The sequence below is a fragment of the Aethalodelphis obliquidens genome, unplaced genomic scaffold (genome assembly GCF_003676395.1).
Source record: "Aethalodelphis obliquidens isolate GAN/ISIS:26980383/991018 unplaced genomic scaffold, ASM367639v1 scaffold8, whole genome shotgun sequence".
In the NCBI taxonomy this organism is placed as follows: domain Eukaryota; kingdom Metazoa; phylum Chordata; class Mammalia; order Artiodactyla; family Delphinidae; genus Aethalodelphis; species Aethalodelphis obliquidens.
This window is the reverse complement of record NW_020837952.1, coordinates 1,595,986-1,614,495: the sequence shown is the minus strand read 5'-3', so window position 1 is coordinate 1,614,495 and position 18,510 is coordinate 1,595,986. Positions and strand designations below refer to the sequence as shown.

The 18,510-nt window shown below is 40.1% G+C and overlaps 2 long non-coding RNA genes across 4 annotated transcripts in view; one reads left to right on the top strand and one right to left on the bottom strand.

The window, feature by feature from the left end:
* Positions 1 to 800: 800 nt before the first annotated feature.
* LOC113621294 (uncharacterized) lies at positions 801 to 2,090 on the top strand. The gene is made up of 3 exons (XR_003433118.1): positions 801 to 914; positions 1,221 to 1,418; positions 1,679 to 2,090. It is a non-coding gene; the product is annotated as an uncharacterized LOC113621294 (long non-coding RNA).
* A 2,644-nt stretch (positions 2,091 to 4,734) lies between these two features.
* Positions 4,735 to 18,510, bottom strand: part of LOC113620407 (uncharacterized) — a 26,633-nt gene continuing 12,857 nt past the window's right edge. For 2 of the 3 annotated variants that reach the window (XR_003432761.1, XR_003432762.1), the window contains 2 exons: positions 6,131 to 6,226; positions 4,735 to 5,807 (listed from right to left, as the gene is read on the bottom strand). This is a non-coding gene — a long non-coding RNA (uncharacterized LOC113620407). The remainder of the gene's footprint in view (positions 5,808 to 6,130; positions 6,227 to 18,510) is intronic. The other variant, XR_003432760.1, reaches the window with a different exon arrangement.

The window sequence follows — 18,510 nt, the reverse complement described above, 5'->3', positions numbered from 1 at the left end:
GGGACGCGGGTTCCTGCCTCGGTCCGGGAGGATCCCACATGCAGCGGAGAGGCTGGGCCCGTGACCCATGGCCGCTGGGCCTGTGCGTTCGGAGCCTGTGCTCCGCAATGGGAGAGGCCACGGCAGTGAGAGGCCCGCGTACCGAAAAAAAAAAAAAAAAAAAGAAAAAAAAAATGTGAAAAACTATACAGCAGAAAATTGTGCATAGAGATAAATGGGATGAAGGGAAATAGGACATGAAAATCATCAGACATAGTAAACTCAAAAGGAAAAGTGTTATAAGGTTTATAGAATAAAACTATTTTATACCTAGTGAAAGGAAGCTTTGAGGAGGGATGTAAGATGGCCACAAAAACATGCACTGAAGGTTGATTTTGTAGCTAATCTAAATTAGGAAGCAAGTAACTCTCCCTGCTAATTTGAACACTGCATATTAGGTAATAGTGAGTGTTAATTCATTTACATTTGTGAGGTTTCTTTCTCTATTTTTTCTTAAGTGGAGGCCAAGCTTGTAATTTTAGCTTCCCCTTCTGCTTTAAGAAGGTGTTTGGCAGCTGAAGAGAGATAAAAAAGAACGGGAGCAACAAATTGCTAATACTCAAGGAGAAGGTCAAATGTCTACATTTTTCATGTAAACAGAATATAGGGAACTCAAGACTTCCCCTTAAGAGTGTTCAGGGGCTTCCCTGGTGGTGCAGTGGTTGAGAGTCCGCCTGCCTATGCAGGGGGCACGGATTCGTGCCCCGGTCCGGGAAGATCCCACATGCCGGGGAGCGCCTGGGCCCGTGAGCCATGGCCGCTGAGCCTGCGCGTCCGGAGCCTGTGCTCCACAACGGGAGAGGCCACAACAGTGAGAGGCCCGCGTAAAACAAACAAAAAAAAAGAGTGTTCAGTATCTCTTCCCAGCCTCACCGGTTAGGAATTTGACCAGCTGTCTATCGGGAAATGGGCTTTTAAAATGTCAAGCATTCTCTCTCTCTCTTTCCCCTCCCCCCGCCTCTGCCTCTCTCTCTCTCTCTCCCTCTCTCTCTCTCTCTCTCTCTCTCTCTCTCTCTCTCTCTCTCTCTCTCTCTCTCTCTCTCTCTCTCTCTCACACACACACACACACACACACACAGACACACACAGACACACACACACATTCACATTCACAGATTTCAGTTCTTAGCAATACACTATACGTATGCTATTTACTCACATAGCTTGTTCCTTATTTTCAGTTATTTCTGTCCGTGGTAAAGTGGGAAGCATTCGGAAAGGCAAACTGCTCTTAGTTTTACTATGACTCACAATGAGCTCAAGTCAGGCGCCCAGGACCACTGCCACCAGCAACTGCTGCATCCAGAGCATCATCATAAGCACCTTCCATTTGATGTAATTACTGACCACAGACAGAGGGACTTGACCAAAAGCCACAGGTATGGGTCTAGGCAAAATGCTTTGGTAAATAAATTTAACCTCACAGGTAAACAAATTTTCAGATCTAGAAGGAAACCTAAAGAACATGTAAGCCCTGAAATTCTTAACTTTTGTCAAGCAACAAACTTACCTCAGGACTCTTGAAACATCTTGGGATGAGGTCCAGGGTTGTATATTTTTCAAAAAGCTTCACATGTAATTCTGCTGTACATTAAAGGCTAAGAATCACTGTTCTAATCCCATTCCTCTTATTTTACAGATGGTGACCTGGGGCCCAGAGAGGTGCTGCCTTGCCCAAGATCACACACCTGGTTAAAAGCAGAAACAAGTCTAGAACTCAAAGCTCCTGATTCCTGGCCCAGGGTCTTTATTCTTACACTACCATCCTGCCCCACTGACTGTTTTCCGAATATTTACTATTATTCCTTCCTAATACAATTGAAAATGTATAACCATTGGTTATTTAATGACAAATCATAGAGTTGCAAAATCTAGCATTTATGAAAGGAGCCAGTCACAAAAGACCACATATCATATGATTCCGTTTATATGAAATGTCCCGAATAGGCAACTCCATAGTGATAGAAGTAGATTAGTAAATTACCAGGAGCTGGGGCAAAGGGTGGAAATGGGTATGGGTTTCTTTTGGGGGGTGATGAAATGTTCTAAAATTAATTGTGGTAATGGTTGCACAACTCTGTGAATATTTAAAAACCACTGAGGGGACTTCCCTGGTGGTGCAGTGGTTAAGAATCCACCTGCCAGTGAAGGGGACATGGGTTCGAGCCCTGGTCTGGGAAGATCCCACATTCCGAGGAGCAACTAAGCCCATGTGCCACAATTACTGAGCCTCCATGCCTAGAGCTGGTGCTCTGCAACAAGAAAAGCTGCCGCAATGAGAAGACCGCGCACCACAACGAAGAGTAGCCCCCGTTTGCTGCAACTAAAGAAAGCCCGCGCACACCAATGAGGACACAATGCAGCCAAAATAAATAAATAAATGTATAAAAAAATAAAAATATATAAAAATAAAAACCATTGAATTGTACACTTTCAAAAGATGAATTGTATGGTATATGAATTATATCCCAATAAGATTGTTTAAAAAAACTAGGACTAACTTCTCACTGGACTCTGAAAGATAATTTAAAAGTTTTACTTACTTCATTCTTCAACATATCTCTAAAATAATAGTTTCCAAATGGGTCTTATCCTTAAATGTAGTTTATCCCTACTTAGGCGCATTTCCCAGTGCCCTATACCCCCCAAACAGATTGATCTTCCCAGAGCTTAGTCTGACATTTAGGAGTTTTGTCCTTCATGCCACCAGACTTTGTGCCCTTGCCAAGACTGTTCCCTCCACTGAGGAGGCCAAATTGTGTTTTCAAGGCCTGGCTCATATGTCATCTCTTCAAGGGCCTTTTGTCTCCACCACACTGGAGGTGGTCTGCCTTCCAGGGTATAAGAGGTGACTTTTTTTTTTTTAGAAACAGACTTTATTAAAAATTTTAATTTATTTTTGGCTGTGTTGGGTCTTCGTTGCTGCACGTGGGCTTTCTCTAGTTGCAGCGAGTGGGGGCTACTCTTCGTTGCAGTGCGTGGGCTTCTCATTGTGGTGGCTTCTCCTGTTGCGGAGCACATGCTCTAGGCATGCGGGCTTCAGCAGTTGCAGCACGCGGGCTCAGTAGTTGCGGCTCGTGGGCTCTAGAGTGCGGACTCAGTAGTTGTGGTGCACGGGCTTAGTTGCTCCATGGCATGTGGAATCTTCCTGGACCAGGGCTCGAACCCGTGTCCCCTGCATTGGCAGGCGGATTCCTAACCACTGCACCACCAGGAACGTTTCTGTTTTTAATGTATTTATTTTTGACTAATACATCAAAAATAAACAAATAAAATAAATAAATCTATTAAAAGTCTGTTTCTAAAAAAAAAATGTCACCTCTTATACCCTGGAAGGCAGACCACCTCCAGCGTGGTGGAGACAAAAGGCCCTTAGATGATATATGAGCCAGGCCTTGAACACACGATTTGGCCTCCTCAGTGGAGGGAACAGTCTTGGCAAAGGCACAATACACATGTGGTATACATTTTTGGTGTATTAGTCATGTTTCTCCCAACTAGACTATAAATTTACTTAGGGTAGGAACCATGATTTATAGTTCCTTAAGATCATAAGTTCTGGAATCAAAATATGCTCAAATCCTGGCTCTCCTACTTGCCAGCTGTATGACATTGGGCAAATGGCTAACTCCTCTGTGCCTTAGTTCCTAATATTTAAGACGGACATAGTAAAAGTACCCATCTCATAGGAGTGGCTATAAGGCTAAATGAGGCAGCTCATGTACAATGCTCAGCAGATGGCTGGCACGTTGTAAGAACTCAATAAACATTAGCTATTACTATTACCCTCCACATTGCTCAGCATATCAGTGAACACTGAGTAGATGCCTAAAAATTAATTGTTGCTGATCTATTAGGTTACATATAAATTTCTTTTAGATGCCTAAAAGAATCAGAAACTCTTGTATTAAGACAAAAAGGGTGTATTTGTACAGACACTAATTATTTTTAAACATTTATCTGGAAAATTTTACTTCCCCATTTTTGAGGAGCATCTCACCATTGCCCCCATATATGCTCTCACCTGGGTCCTGGAGACCAGGTGAGGAAAGCAAGAGGATTATCTCCCTCACTTCATAAGGAAATAGGGAATGAGCATTAGATGACAAGATAAAACTCAGATGCTTGGAGTATTCTGGGTGCCAAGTATCAGCCACCTGCTAAGAATTCATACTAAAGAGTCCATATTTGCGTAGTTTTTTTGTTTTTGATTGTGTGTACCTCAAAGAAATAAACATAAATTACTGTATTGGCCTGTTGGTAGTTGAGGGGACAGTATGTCTAGTAGAGTACAAGACAATAATAAAGATGAGAAGAAGGTAATTAAAGACCCAAGGCTGAGCTCTAGACACACACTATTATTATATTTTATATTATACCAATTACCATGCATGCCCCTCCCCCCAATATTCTACAAGCTAAATGGCTTCAATCAGCTTATCTGGAAGAGCCAACACCTTAAGTCCCATGTGGTCCCTGGACTGCATCCTGGTAAAATCCTTGGGACTCAGGTGGCTACAGAGAAAAAAATTATTGTTGGGGGGGAGGGGATATGAGACTGCAGCAGATGATACTACCTAGACAGTTGTGGGATGTGTGTGTGATCCATACCATTAAAAAAGATCATAGAATGTGAATTGCTTTGTAAAAAAATTCTTTGGGGCTATTCCTCTTCTTTTACACTTAAGTGTCACATTTTCCAAATGAAAGATTAAAAAAATAAGAGCTGGTTGAAAATCAGAATTGATTTATTTATTTTAGGATGTGATGATACAAGACAAGGCTAGAAGGCAATTGCACTGAATCACAATCCCATCTGCTGACTGTTCCCTTTGTCCAAAACTTCTGATGGCTGAGGGGCCAGAGCTGTCAGGCAAGGTGGGAATTAAATGCAGATGTGATGGGAGGTCAGGATGCCAGGAGAAGAGTGAGCACACCTGGCTTTCAGCCCAGTTCTGCCACCACTTGGCTCTGCCTCTTTGGACAGGTCACTCCACTTTTCCTCATCAGTAAGATGACCAGTGAGGGACAGGAAAATCATCGCTAAAACTCTTTCCAGCCCTGACATTTTATGATTCTGTTGAATCTGAGAAAATGTATGCATTATCCTGCATTGTAAATTACTATTTACCTAAAAAGTTGATCTTTCTCTCTCCTCTCCTCCTCCCTCTCCCTTCTCCCCCAAACCTCCCAGCATGCACACACTGTCCCTTTCCCCCTCTGACTTTCACTTCAGAATCTGAAAAATATTCCCAAACCTAAAATTATTGGTTACAACAATGTTTTCCCCTGGATGTGTCTACGAGGCATTTGTTGAAAGCTTGAATTTAAATTTGTAGTTTCAAAGGAGCAGGAAGGATGATGATACTGAATGCTTGGCCATGTAGAGCTGTCTCAAGGCAGTTTCCCTACACAAGCTGAACAGTAGTTCCACATAAAGCTAATGATTATATTCCTTCTCTATTTCCCTTCAAATGGTTCCTTAGAATTAGGATTGCTCTAAAGTCTCCATAATTATTTTAAATGACTGGGTCTTCCAATACTGTTCTTTAATATAATTTCTGGGTAGGCAGTCAGCATAAAAAAGGACTAGGTCAGCTCTCTCTGTGTCAGTGCTTGGCAGCACAGCTCCTCTGGGATGTGTCTCCTGGCATCCACCCAGCCTAGCTATCAACAATAAAAGCTTCTGTTTGTGCTTCCAGTAAGTCATAAATAAATCTCCTCAATCCCACCTGTTTTCTGAGAAGAGCTTCAACAGTGTCCTTTACCTTGGGTTAAAAAAAAAGAGACATGATTGTTGCTTTAGGAAAATAGGTTTTAAATGTCCACTAAGCAATTGTTGCTTTTCATTGTTCCCTACTCCCAACATTTAGATGTGTAATTTGAGTTGCAGTCCCTCTGGTTGCCAAGTTTCTGAGACTGGACTGCTTTCCCACTTTATGTTAATTGCCTTTTTGAAGCTGCTCAGCCCTAAGCGATCCTCCTGGGTATGAAAAGTGTTAGTTGTGGAAGAAGGGCTCTTCACCTGAGCAGCAGGGAAGGCATACCCTCCAGTAATGTAACCACACAAGGGGCAGAGGCAGTGACCTACCTGGCTACGGCTTCAGGAACCCTAATTATCATCCTCAAAAGGTGAGAGGTCCAGGACTGTTGGCCTCTGGGGGAATACCAGGCACCCAGGCTGGTACTAAAGGAAGAACAAAATAGGGTTCCTGTTTAGCTAAACAAGAAAACAGGCAAACTCAGTTGCAGCCCAAACAGGTTGGATATCTTAAACACTACTCGTCACAAACCTCCTCTGAAACATTAAGCCTCATATTACTGTTCTGAGGTAAACATTAATCTTATTTTCCGGTAAGATGTAGAATGAGGTCAAGCACATTGTTTCCTACTGCAGTCAACATTAGAATTAAAGAAATCTGAATCTCTTCTCAAAACTACATAAATGAGTCATTTCAGGTGATTCACCATTGAGTTCATATAAGCAACATGTTTCCTGAAGCATTAAAAATGGAAGCAGGGATTTTTTTCCCCTCTGTCACATTCCATTGGCCATGAAACAAACCCAGAAGGACCAGAAGTGAATGTTACCGAAGAAAGTCTCCTATCTGTACTTTGGTCCTTATGAAGGGACATAGATTTCTGTGCTTGTGCATACTTCCTTCTCTTGTTATTATCCTTTTTTTTTTTTTCTTTCCCCCGCGCTGTGTGACATGCAGGATTTTAGTTCCCCAGTTCCCGGACCAGGGATTGAACCTGCGCCCTCAGCAGTGAAAGCACAGAGTCTTAATCGCTGGACTGCCAGGGAAGTCCTCCATACTTCCCTCACTTGTAATGCCAAACTCTGCAAGAGAACTTTGCACATGTTCCCACAATTCAGATATGTCCAAGTTTCCCTTTTTATAAAAATACCAGGGGATTAGGCCCCACCCTAATGACCTCACCTTAACTCGATTACTTCCTTAGAGACTCTATCTCTAAATAAGATCACCTTCTGAGGTACTGGAGGTTAGAACTTCAACATATGAATTTTAGGGGGGGATACAGTTCAACCCATTAGACTGTCACAAGTAGGATTCCCAGGGAAGCAGACTCTGAGACGGAATTTAGCATGCACAGTGTTTTTTCTGTTTTTTAATTTTAAATTTATTTTATTGAAGTATAGTTGATTTACAATGTTGTGTTAGTTTCTGCTGTACAGCAAAGTGATTCAGTTATACACACACACACACACATTCTTTTTCATATTCTTTTCCATTACGCTTTATTACAGGATATTGAATATAGTTCCCTTTACTATATACAGTAGGACCTTGTTTATCCATTCTACATATAATAGTTTGCAACTGCTAACCCCAAACTCCCAGTCCATCCCTCCTCCACTCTTCCTCCCCTTTGACAACCACAAGTCTGTTTTCTATGTCTGTGAGTCTGTTTCTGTTTCATGGATAAGTTCATTTGGGTCGTATTTTAGATTCCACATATAAATGATATCATATCGTATTTGTCTTTCTCTGTCTTACTTCGCTTAGTATGATAATCTCTAAGTCCATCCATGTTGCTGCAAACGGCATTATTTCATTCTTTTTTTATGGCTGAGTAGTATTCCATTGTATATACATATACCACATCTTTTTTATCCATTCATCTGTCAACGGACATTTAGGTTGCTTCCATGTCTTGACTATTGTACATAGTGCATGCACAGTGTTTATTGAGGCTTGTCCTTGGGATCAACAACTGGGGAAGTGGGGGAAAGGAAGCAGGCAGGATTAGACAGAGGGATGTCAAGTTGTCATGCAGGCCCCACAGCTGCCTTAGCCAACCCCACAGAGCTCTCTGGAGCAAGAATGGCCCTTCAGAGTTGTACTAAGTTGGGCTGAGATGATCAGGGCTTTATACTGCCACATCAGTCAGTCATTGGACCTAGCCACCTCAGGAAGTGGCATGACTTTGGGCGAGGCAGTTCTCTATAGCTGAGGCAGTCTCTGAAGCGGCTGACAGCTGAGGGCATCTGCCAACAGCACACCCAGCAGCTGGGGCAACAAGCCCTCAGTAAAGGGAGATCTGGGCAGTGTATCATAGAGCCCACAACACTGGCTACAAAAATGGAATATGGTGTAGGTCTTCTGCAACTTGCTTTTCAAAAATGTTAATGATTATTTTCAAACAATTCCAAAGTAGAGAGAATAGTATAATTAACTGCTATATACCCATCATCTAGATACTTCAATTATCAAGATTTTGCAACACTTGCTTCATCTATCCCTTTCTCATTTTTGATTTATTACTTTAAAGTTGACTTCATGTCATTTCACCCCTGCATACTTCAATATCCATCTCTAACAAATATGAACATTTTCTTACATAACCTCAATGCCATTTTCATACCTAATAAATTTATAACAATTCCTTGGTCCATTTTTAGATTTCCCTAATTATCTAAAAAAATTCATTTTTATAATCAGCATGTTTCAACTAGAATCCAAATAAGGGGAACACATTATTTTGGTTATGTCTCATTTCTTTTCATCTAAAGCCATTTCTTTTCCCCTTTATCTCCATGCCATTGTCCTGTTGAATAATTAAAAGAATGTGGGCCATTCTTGTTTATTTGCTTCTTAATGGTTCTTTTAACTTGTCCCTCTATCCTCCATGTTTCCTGTAAATCTTAAGCCAGTGCTAATGCTTGCTTAGATCCAGGTTCAAAGATCACAGGTAGTGCTGTGTGCTTCATACCGCACCACATCAGAAAGCACACAATTTCTGGTTACTCAACTGTTAGTGACACTAAGACTCATCAGTAGGTTCAGGCTGTGACTATCTGAGCCCTCCATCGTAAAATTCCCCATCAGTCTTTCCTGTAATTGTATCATCCTTTGGTGATCTTTGCCTGAAGCAATGATGTGACAGTGAGTTGCAAGAGTGATTTTCTAATCCTGGACTTTCCCCTACATTTATCAGCTAAAATTATTTTGTGAAGAAGTGCTATTTGGTTGCCTGAAACATAGTTTATATGGAAAAGATAGGATAAAGCTTAATTCTTTACCTTTATATTGCCAATTTTCAGAATATAGCGATGAATGTTTCTCACTTTCTCTCTGTAAAATCTCTTCATGAAATCGTGATTTTAAAAATATGACCAGTGTGTTTCCATCAATTGCAGTAATTGTTCTTTTGAATGCTTATGGTGTCTGATTTTTTACCAAGAAGAGTCTCTTCGTGTTAGCTCCTGTGTCCTTTTGACACAATCCAACTAATTTTTTGAGAACTTACTTGCTTTCTGGAATAACAAGGTATCTCAGGCTCATACTGTACATTTTATTCCCCAGACAAGGAATTAGCCATTTCTCCAAAAAGCTCTGCTTCTTTTTAGTAGGAAATTGTATTTTTTTTAAATAAACTTTTTTGTTATGGAATAGTTTTAGATTACAGAAAAAATTGTAGAGATAGTATAAAGAAAAATCTCATATACACCATACAGTTTCCCCTATTATTAGCATCTTACATTAGTATGATATATTTGTTACAATTAATGAACCAATATTGCTGCATTATTATTAACTGAAGTCCATACATTACTCAGACTTCCTTAGCTTTTATGTAATGTCTTTTTCTGTTCCAGGATCCCATCCATGATACCACATTACATTTAGTCAACATGTCTCCTCAGACTTTTCTTGGCTATGACAGTTTCTCAGACTTTCTTTGTGATGACCTTGACAGTTTTGAGGAGTTATGGTCAGATATTTATAGACTGTGCAACAATTGGGATTTGTCTGATGTTTTTCTCATGATTACCCTGGGACTGTGGGGCTTGAAGAGGAAGACCACAGTGGTAAAATGCAGTTCTCATCACATTGTAACAGAGGTTCATGCTATCAACATGACTTATCACCGATGATGTTAACGTTGATCACTAGGCTGAGGTAATGTTTGTCAGGTTTTTCCACTGTAAAGGTACTCCTCTCCTCCCTCTTCATACTGTACTCTTTGGAAGGAAGTTATTATGCACAACCCACACTTAAGGAGTGGTAAGGTATATTCCATCTCCTTAAGGGAGGAGTATCTACATAAATTCTTTGGAATTCTTCTGCATAGGAATTTTGTCTATTCTCCTGCATTTATTTATTCATTCAATTATCAGATATTGATTTTATCCAATATTACTTTATTTATTTGTGCTCAGATTGCTCCAGCTTCGGCCATTGGGCTCTTTCGGTCCACTCCTGTGTCCCTTTGACATAACCCCATCATTGTGGGGTTTCTTGAGCACTTTATTACTTTCTGGCGCTACAAGATGCTCCAGGATCATCTTGTATATTTCTTGCCCTAGCCTTTTTTTTTGGCTGTGTTGGGTCTTCGTTGCTGTGCATGGGCTTTCTCTGGTTGCGGCGAGCGGGGGCTACTCTTCCTTGCGGTGCGCAGGCTTCTCATTGCAGAGGCTTCTCTTGTTGCAGCGGAGCATGGGCTCTAGGTGCGTGGGCTTCAGTAGCTGTGGCACACGGCCTTAGCTGCTCTGCGGCATGTGGGATCTTCCCGGACCAGGGCTTGAACCCATGTCCCCTGCATTGGCAGACGGATTCTTAACCACTGCACCACCAGGGAAGCCCTACCGTCCTAGTCTTAGAATCAGCCATTTCTCCATGGAGCTCTGGTTCCTTTTACAAGAGAATGTTATTAGAAATACAAGATAGGTGTGCTTGTTCATATTGGGGTGTGTCATTGCTTCTAGGCACTTTCAGCTGACAGAGAAAGGAAATATATGTATGTATACTAATCTGTATATATACACACATATTTATTAATATTTCTATATGTAACAATTGTATCTATATCAAGCTAAAAATGGGTTCACACTGATGTCTTGAACTCTAATCCATTATCACATGGATCATTTTCGTTTTCTCCTCTTGCTTGTCTGTAACCTCCAACTCCAGCACTAAGGAAGAAATCTGGCTCTCACCATTCCCCATCCATTTACCTGATTGTTCAGTTCCAGTATGGATGTATACTGGTTTCAGAATTGTTAACCTGTACCTTTGTGGGAAACAACTTTATTGACTAGAGTATAGTACTTATGTATGACTCCGTTTACTTTTAGTCATACAGGCTCCACTCATTTCCAAAGTTACTTAGATCAGCACCTTTTCTCCCCATGCTTTTCAGAGAGGTTGGCTCATACATTTGTCATACAGCTAGATCCCTTTATCACATTCTATTCTAGGATTCTCTGACCTCCTAAATGCTCTGAAATAGTTTTTCCAACTTACAATCTTGGTGCTAAGGGAGCTCTTTGCTACTAGCATGTAATTATTTCTAGACCTATTCAGTGAGAACCAGGAAATAATTTTTTTCATGGCTATCATCTTTCTTTTTAAAAAAGCTTTATTTAGATATAATCAACCCATTCAATTATATCTAACCCATAAAATTCACCCACTTAAAGTGCACAATTTAATGGTTTTAAGTATATTCACAGAGTTGTGCAACCACTGTCACATCAATTTTAGATTATTTTCATCACCCTGCAAAGAAATTCTGTATTCATTAGAAGTCACTCTCCATTTCCCCTAACCACTTCCCATACCCCTTCTCCCTACCAGTCCCAGGCAACCATCAATCTGCTTTATGTATGTATGGATTTGTCCATTCTGGACATTTTATACAAATGAAATCACACAATATGTGGCTCTTTATGTCTGGTTTCTTTCACTTAGCATAATGTTTTCAAAGTGCATCTATGTTGTAGCATGTATAAGTACTTCATTCCTTTTTATTGTTGAATAATACTCCATAATAAGGATATACTGCAATTTATTTGTTCATTCATCAGTTGATTAACATTTGGGTTGTTTCCACTTTTTCGCTATTTCAAATAATGCTGCTATGAACATTTGTGAACTAGCTTTTGCGTGGCCATTTGTTTTCTTTTCTCTTGGGTATATAGCTAGGAGTGGAACTGCTGGGTTATATGGTAACTCTGTGTTGAACATTTTGAGGAACTGCAAAACTGTTTTCCAAAGTGGCTGCACCATTTTACAATCCCACCAGCAATGTATGAGGTTCCAATTTCTCCACATCCTCAATAGCACTTGTTATTATCTGCGTTTTTTATTATAGCCATCCTAATATGTGTGATATGGTATCAGACATTTGTTTTTAATCATAGAATCTTCTAGCAACTATGCTCTTTTCCCAACACATATTCTATGGTAGGAAAGTTTATCAGGTAAATTTCATTTAATGGTTACAGTTTATTGTTGATAAATAGCTCTGAATTAGTAGAAAGAGAATGAAACCTAAATTTAGATATACTTAAGCTCAAGACCTAAGTTTCTGCCTTCTTATATATATAAAATGAAGATAATGAGAATATCTATCTCACAAGGTTGTTGAATGGATTAAATAAGATAAATTGTGAAAGCTCTCTGTAAACTATAAGGCACTACACAAATTCATTATTCCTAGCACTGTGGGATGGTAAAAAAGTAAAAGTTTTCCTTAATGATGCTCCTTTATAAGATGCTGCACTAGACTTTGAGCTCCTAAAGGAGTGAAACCATGTATTAATCTTTGAGTCCTGGACAGTGTCCAGCACATCTTGAGCCTACCACCTTCTCCTTCACTTAAACTCTCAGGGAACACTCAGACCCATAGATAGGAATCATCTGCTTGCTTTTTCCTCAGTATTCACTTTTCTGTTGTCTTCTCAGATCATTAGAATTTCTGCAGGCAGGGGTTCTTCTGGGTTTCCATCTAGTTTGTTTCAGGTCTTGCCTCCCCTCTTGTTTCACCCATTTGGATTTAGCAATTCAGCTTTAGAATGTAGTAACCTAAGCTCTACTTGCCTGGAAACTTGATGGGTCACTGCATCTGGCTATTGCCCCATGACTCCACACCCTATATCTCACCTCCCTGCCCCACCTCGACACTTAGGACATTATGAGTTGTACCATCTGGGGAGGGACACTAGACACTCAAGTCCTATCAGTTACCAAATCCTGAAAAATCTGCTTCTAAATCTCTCATGTTGGATTCTTCCTCTCCATTTTCACTGCCATCAGCCTCATTTACGTTTCATTACCTCTTAGATCTTTCACATCATAGGTCCATCTTCAAGGGACTTTGCTACTAGACCATAGGGTAACTGGAAAGGAAATAAGAGTACTGGAAATTCTGTTTTAAAATAAGATACCAGGTATTCCCTGGTGGCGCAGTGGTTGAGAGTCCACCTGCCGATGCAGGGGACATGGGTTCGTGCCCTGGTCTGGGAAGATCCCACATGCCGTGGAGCGGCTGGGCACGTGAGCCATGGCCACTGAGCCTGCGCGTCCGGAGCCTGTGCTCCGCAACAGGAGAGGCCACAACAGTGAGAGGCCCACGTACCGTAAAAAATAAAAAAATAAAAAATAAAATAAAATAAGATACCAGTAGTAAACTGAGCCATGGCATGAAGCCACATATACAAAAATCTGGTACAGTGAATTTCAAACAGTAGGTTTACTACTCATTAGTAGGTCAAGAAATCAATTTAGTGAATTGTGGCCAGCATTTAAAAGGTGAAATAGAATAGAATTTTAGGTAGAAAATACCAGATGACATTATGCATAGTAAGAGTATTATTCTGTTTCGGATATATAATATGAATGCAAAATGTATTTTTTACAAGGGATCGATGGTCAAAGGTTGAAAACACTGAACTAGTGGTATTCTATATATTATGTTAAACCTAAATGTTAATCTTGATCTACATTTAACATAAAAAAATATACCAGAAGGCCTATAAAGGATTAGAACTTGGACTTCTTGGGTTTGAACTCTGGCTCTAATATATACTTGGTATCTTTCAGAAACTTACTTATAAACATTTTGTGCCTCAATTTTGTCATCTGTAAAATGTGCATATTTGGCACATAGTAATAAATTAAGAAATAAATATTCTCACATCATTTAGCAATAGAAAATTCCATTTTTCTAACAGTTACCATTCTAAGTTGGGTCATAGGCTTCTCACACATAGGCCCATCATCTATAGACTAGGCCTATTATCTATAGATTTCAATAAAGACTCTTTGGGCTATCATCTCAGAATCCAAAAGCTACCTACAGATGCTGTTATGAGAAATTATGCTGTCCCTGCAACCTGCTTTTACTTTCACTCTTAGACATTCCCAGATATACCCAACATTCTGACAAGATGTGTATCGTACCATAGCCTGCCTTATGTCAAATATCGAACATAATTTCTACCAAGTCTTATGCTTGAAGGGTATAAGCTGTATGCCCTCATTTAATACTTGTACTAGTACACATCACTGAGCTGAGGACTTCATTTACACAATACAGGAGAAGTTCAGCAACATTATGCCAGTAACACAAGGATTGACTATGTTTCACTGAAGTTAAACAGCTGATGCATTGCTTTTTGAGAACTCCTCTCTTAGCGGTTCTCTAGTAAATGTTTAACAACTAGCTCTCAGAGAGGGAAAAAAGCCCCGATTTGTAGCACTGGCCAATTTCCATGTGTAAATTCTTCCCTCATGACCAATTTCAAGCTACCAATGTGATTCTGATCACTAAATATAGAACTGGGAAGAGGTACATACAATCAATTCTCACGAGCCCTTACAAGCAGACCACCGCACACCACCTGAATGTAACTATTTCAAGCTTTTTGCCCAGTGCATATGGAAGAATGAAAGCTTTTTTTTTTTTTTTGCGGTACGCAGGCCTCTCACTGTTGTGGCCTCTCCTGTTGCAGAGCACAGGCTCCGGACGCGCAGGCTCAGCGGCCATGGCTCACAGGCCCACCCGCTCTGCGATATGTGGGATCTTCCCGGACCGGGGCACGAACCCGTGTCCCCTGCATCGGCAGGCGGACTCTCAACCACTGTGCCGCCAGGGAAGCCCATTTAAATAAAATATTTTTTAATCATCAAATATTTCTTTGCTTTGAAATATCAATTCAATGAAGTTGGTTATGCAAAGAGAAAGGCAAGATTTATTCTGGAATGAAGATTTTAAAAAATATTTTCCTTTTATTTTTAAAAAAATTTTGGGCCACACCTTGCGGCATGTGGGATCTTAGTTCCCTGACCAGGGATTGAACCTATGCCCCCTGCATTGGGAGCACAGAGTCTTAACCACTAGACTGCCAGGGAGGTCCCTGGAATGAAGAGTTTGAGACAATGTGGCTCCAAGGCACTAAACCACTCTGGACAATGTAAAATGTTACAGCTATCCAGATTGTTCTTTTAAAAGGCTTTCTTTTCTAAATTAGAATTCAGACTAAACAGCCCCTAAAAATGATCTCCTGTTCTTATTAGATAAGGAAATGAGAAGAAGAGATCAGGTGAGTACAGGAAGGCTCTAGAGGCAAGCCTTCCTCACACTGAAAAAGAACTGCCAGCTTGACTGGACTGGGACTGCAGAGCCCAATCTGAGCCATCCATCTAAAGACTCCACTAGGTGTTATTACATATGGAATAACTAGATTTGGGGAAATGCAAGGATGGGGAATTGCAGGGTTCTGGAGGACTGTCCTGGTAGAGCCATTGTGGCAAAGCCAACCACAGAGAGAGCAGACGTTCTGAGTTTCAACTACCCTACAAGGGGACAGAGGAACATCAGAGCCTATACTCTTCACCTTGACACAATGATGTACTACACAATTTATTCCCACATGAAAAGCATTCTCTATTAAATGGAATACATAGAATAGTAGTTCAGAGTCAAAAGCTGGAGCAGGATAGGTCCAGGTTTAAATTATCATTTTGCCACTTATTAGCTGTGAGAGACCTTGGGAATATTATTTAACTTCTCTGAACCTCAGTTTCCTCAACTGAGGAAAAATGTGAATATAACTATACCTACCTCCTAGAATTATTTTAAGGATTAAGTTAGATAATACATACAAACTCCTTAGCCTTGATTAGGTGCTCAAAAATTAGTAATAATGACAATAATAAGTAACTCTCAGTCCTACTTTTGGAGGCTAGATACCTGGTTTTAAGTAGATATTATGTCTTAGCTTTATAATAAATCTCACCCCAGATTTATAGTTGTTTCCAGGTAAATTCAGAGCTAAAACTGTCTATGACTGGGCAGGTGTTACACAGGAAACAAAATTTAAAGCCTGCATCTGTACAGGATGGCTTAAGTAAGTGGGCTGTATTGATTGTGAGGTTCATCTAAGAGCTGATGTTTAATTTCAAGAGACAGTGTCCGTTATTCTGGGGATGATGCTGACATGGATCTTTTTTTTTAATTGAAGTATAGTTGACTTACAATGTTTCAGCTGTACAGCAAAGTGATTCAGATCGATGTATATGTATATTCTTACAAGATACTGAATATGGCTGGCATGGATCTTTATCAGAATCTTCTGGATTCCTATTTGAAATGGTGCTATCATTTGCACCATGGCTTCTGTGGTCACTACAGTGTCATGCTGTCAGCAAACATTAAGGGGGCCACCCTACCTCAGAATAGGAAGTCATCTAAATCTAACGAAATCTTTCTTGTCTGTGCTCCCTGTCTCAGACTCTTTACTGTGTATTTAGTCAAAGCTGGTGACACCAGAATATAAACCTTATTTTATTAAAGCATCCCCCCAGGGTCCTCTTAGTGCTCTGCACTGAGAGCACTGGAGTTCGTGAAGAGGAAGCTGAGGATGAACTCTTTGTGTGAAGTCTCCATTTTACACTGATTTTCACTGAACACAAGATGGACTGTTTGCAGCAGGACCATTGGGGACAACAGGCTCTGGATTTTGCGCAACGATTTCTATCTCTGGTCTTTCTGGCATTGATTAAGGTTTCAGGCAAACAGAGGCCCTGAGGACCTAGCAACAATCGCTAGGGAGCTTCCTGGTTGCCAGCAACAGTAAATACCACAGAGACACAAAGACTCAACCTTTCACATGCACACAATGAAACCTAGAGCCTGGTTTCTTATTTCAGATACAAGAGTCCTCTAGGTAGAGCACAATAGCTTCTTCTTTCCCTTCTTTATTTAGATTTGTTAAATTTTGTACAGAAATACATACCGCCCAGGAGCCTATATAACCACCTTTTTTCTAAATTTGTCCAAGAACATTTATATTATAACCTCCCTCTTAGAACTATCTTTTTTTACTATTTTCAGGGAGAAATGGAAGGAAATAGTGTTGTATATCTGACTTTGGAATTTTAAATAATGTATGACTTGTTTAATGTGTTTGTAATTGGCAGTCTTCTGTAAGAGTTACAATTGATTTCCACCCTTCTGAAAATATTCAGGAATATTATCTGAAAGCTCTTCTCCAAGTTTACTGTCTAATATGCTTTTAGAAAAGATAGAAGCATACAGAATATGAAATAGAGCACTGGCAACTTAAGGTTTTTTCATGACTCATTTAAGGAAATTGCATAATAGCCTTCCTCATCCAACCTCACACACTCTTCTCAAATACCTTGCTGTTTTCCTTATTCTATTCCCTCATCCTGGTCTCTTTTTCCATCCTTTCTATGGGCCATTAACTTTTCTCTCTTTTCTCTAAGGCTGTAAAACTCTCTAGGGTACAGTCATGTGGTATGCAAAGTGATGAGGGAAAACTGAACTACCCCCAAGCTTGCTAGTCTGTCTCCTGGCAACTGTATGATACGTTGCTTAGTAACACGAAGGGTGAGAGTGAAGTCTCTCTTACATACCTAAAAATACTGAAATCATTTAAAAATATTAATACTGAGCTTATTTAGTAAAGTATGCTAAATCCAGAGACAATCTTACCATGAGGAGGGACTTATTTCAGGGCATGCTACCTTGAGTAAACCTCTGCATCTCTTATAATCTGTATACTAAATAACACGTTGCTGTTCTTATAAGCAGATGAAGAAAAAAAACCGCAGCCTTTTCTAATCCTTTCTCTTCAATACATGCACAATCAATGTTTAAGGGGAATAGAGAAATGATCTTTAGGCTGAGCAGCCTTTCCTTTCTTCTGCACATGCATAATTGATTTTTAAATCTAAAGGAAAATGGAGAAATGTTTCCCAAAACCTTTTGCAGCTGGACATCACTGGGAGTTGCGTCTTTCAGAATTATGACTGTCTGGAGAGTAATTCTCTGTCAATTTATCTGGGGGTTATCAGAATTTAGAAGTAACTGAATCACACTACTCCAAAGCATTGAAACTCTTTAGTTCCAAGCAGTAAATTATTAATTCTAAGAGAACACTATTTACTGAATTAGACCTACTGCATCAGACTCTTCAATGCCGGAACTGGAATCAGTATTTTTAACTAGCACCCTAGTTACTTCAGCACATTTAGGAAACACTGGTGTAATGGATGATTCCAATATGTTACAAAGGGTTATCTTCTACTATTTTGGCTCATGGATTTATACATGTAATGCTTAAAGAGGAAACTCAAAGAGCAATTCCTAAATATTCTGCCACATCCTCCCCTTGAGCTAAGTAAGCCCTTT